Genomic DNA, 3,108 nt, shown 5'->3' with positions numbered 1-3,108 from the left:
CCCTGGCAGAAATGCGACCCTCCCGGGGCTCTTCCGTTCGGAAGATGGTAGATAGGGACAGTGGGAATCTCGTTAATGCATGCGAGCAATCTTCGTATAGATAGCTAAACGTTTCAGTTTACTGATTTAATCATTTTCTGCTCCCGCCGTTCGCACCGATCCCTATGTAATAATATTTCGCGCCTGACGTGATCACATTTCGTCGTAGATAGTGACAGTTATAATGTAGATTTATATAGCAAGAATGAGAGATATGCGAGCACGAATGAGTGATGTGCGAGCACGAATGAGCAATGTGCGAGCTCAAATGAGTGATGTGCGAGCACGAATGAGTGATGTGCGAGCGTCAATGAGTAATATGCGAGCGTCAATGAGTAATGTGCGAGCACGAATGAGTGATGTGCGAGCACGAATGAGTGATACGCGAGCGTCAATGAGTGATGTGCGAGCGTCTATGAGTGATGTGCGAACACGAATGAGTGATACGCGAGCGTCAATGAGTGATGTGCGAGCGTCAATGAGTGATGTGCGAGAACGAATGAGTGATGTGCGAGCAAGAATGAGTAATATGCGAGCGTCAATGAGTGATGTCGAGCACGAATGAGTGATGTGCGAGCGTCAATGAGTGATGTGCGAGCACGAATGAGTGATGTGCGAGCACGAATGAGCAATGTGCGAGCTCAAATGAGTGATGTGCGAGCGTCAATGAGTGATGTGCGAGCGTCAATGAGTGATGTGCGAGAACGAATGAGTGATACGCGAGATCCAATTAGTGAAGTGCGAGCGTCAATGAGTGATGTGCGAGCGTCAATGAGTAATGTGCGAGCACGAATGAGTGATATGCGAGCGTCAATGAGTGATGTGCGAGCGTCAATGAGTGATGTGCGAGCACGAATGAGTGATGTGCGAGCACGAATGAGCAATGTGCGAGCTCAAATGAGTGATGTGCGAGCGTCAATGAGTGATGTGCGAGCACGGAGGCTCGAAAAAGTCTAAGTCGCCCCACACGCATTGCTTTCTCTCGGAGGCTCGAAAAAGTCTAAGTCGCCCCACACGCATTGCTTTCTCTCGGAGGCTCGAAAAAGTCTAAGTCGCCCCACACGCATTGCTTTCTCTCGGAGGCTCGAAAAAGTCTAAGTCGCCCCACACGCATTGCTTTCTCTCGGAGGCTCGAAAAAGTCTAAGTCGCCCCACACGCATTGCTTTCTCTCGGAGGCTCGAAAAAGTCTAAGTCGCCCCACACGCATTGCTTTCTCTCGGAGGCTCGAAAAAGTCTAAGTCGCCCCACACGCATTGCTTTCTCTCGGAGGCTCGAAAAAGTCTAAGTCGCCCCACACGCATTGCTTTCTCTCGGAGGCTCGAAAAGTCTAAGTCGCCCCACACGCATTGCTTTCTCTCGAGGCTCGAAAAAGTCTAAGTCGCCCCACACGCATTGCTTTCTCTCGGAGGCTCGAAAAAGTCTAAGTCGCCCCACACGCATTGCTTTCTCTCGGAGGCTCGAAAAAGTCTAAGTCGCCCCACACGCATTGCTTTCTCTCGGAGGCTCGAAAAAGTCTAAGTCGCCCCACACGCATTGCTTTCTCTCGGAGGCTCGAAAAAGTCTAAGTCGCCCCACACGCATTGCTTTCTCTCGGAGGCTCGAAAAAGTCTAAGTCGCCCCACACGCATTGCTTTCTCTCGGAGGCTCGAAAAAGTCTAAGTCGCCCCACACGCATTGCTTTCTCTCGGAGGCTCGAAAAAGTCTAAGTCGCCCCACACGCATTGCTTTCTCTCGGAGGCTCGAAAAAGTCTAAGTCGCCCCACACGCATTGCTTTCTCTCGGAGGCTCGAAAAAGTCTAAGTCGCCCCACACGCATTGCTTTCTCTCGGAGGCTCGAAAAAGTCTAAGTCGCCCCACACGCATTGCTTTCTCTCGGAGGCTCGAAAAAGTCTAAGTCGCCCCACACGCATTGCTTTCTCTCGGAGGCTCGAAAAAGTCTAAGTCGCCCCACACGCATTGCTTTCTCTCGGAGGCTCGAAAAAGTCTAAGTCGCCCCACACGCATTGCTTTCTCTCGGAGGCTCGAAAAAGTCTAAGTCGCCCCACACGCATTGCTTTCTCTCGGAGGCTCGAAAAAGTCTAAGTCGCCCCACACGCATTGCTTTCTCTCGGAGGCTCGAAAAAGTCTAAGTCGCCCCACACGCATTGCTTTCTCTCGGAGGCTCGAAAAAGTCTAAGTCGCCCCACACGCATTGCTTTCTCTCGGAGGCTCGAAAAAGTCTAAGTCGCCCCACACGCATTGCTTTCTCTCGGAGGCTCGAAAAAGTCTAAGTCGCCCCACACGCATTGCTTTCTCTCGGAGGCTCGAAAAAGTCTAAGTCGCCCCACACGCATTGCTTTCTCTCGGAGGCTCGAAAAAGTCTAAGTCGCCCCACACGCATTGCTTTCTCTCGGAGGCTCGAAAAAGTCTAAGTCGCCCCACACGCATTGCTTTCTCTCGGAGGCTCGAAAAAGTCTAAGTCGCCCCACACGCATTGCTTTCTCTCGGAGGCTCGAAAAAGTCTAAGTCGCCCCACAGCTCTCTCGAGGCTCGAAAAAGTCGCCCCACACGCATTGCTTTCTCTCGGAGGCTCGAAAAAGTCTAAGTCGCCCCACACGCATTGCTTTCTCTCGGAGGCTCGAAAAAGTCTAAGTCGCCCCACACGCATTGCTTTCTCTCGGAGGCTCGAAAAAGTCTAAGTCGCCCCACACGCATTGCTTTCTCTCGGAGGCTCGAAAAAGTCTAAGTCGCCCCACACGCATTGCTTTCTCTCGGAGGCTCGAAAAAGTCTAAGTCGCCCCACACGCATTGCTTTCTCTCGGAGGCTCGAAAAAGTCTAAGTCGCCCCACACGCATTGCTTTCTCTCGGAGGCTCGAAAAAGTCTAAGTCGCCCCACACGCATTGCTTTCTCTCGGAGGCTCGAAAAAGTCTAAGTCGCCCCACACGCATTGCTTTCTCTCGGAGGCTCGAAAAAGTCTAAGTCGCCCCACACGCATTGCTTTCTCTCGGAGGCTCGAAAAAGTCTAAGTCGCCCCACACGCATTGCTTTCTCTCGGAGGCTCGAAAAAGTCTAAGTCGCCCCACACGC

This window comes from Nasonia vitripennis, unplaced genomic scaffold, assembly GCF_009193385.2.
Source record: "Nasonia vitripennis strain AsymCx unplaced genomic scaffold, Nvit_psr_1.1 unplaced0095, whole genome shotgun sequence".
Lineage (NCBI taxonomy): Eukaryota > Metazoa > Arthropoda > Insecta > Hymenoptera > Pteromalidae > Nasonia > Nasonia vitripennis.
Note: the sequence above shows the minus strand (reverse complement) of the source record.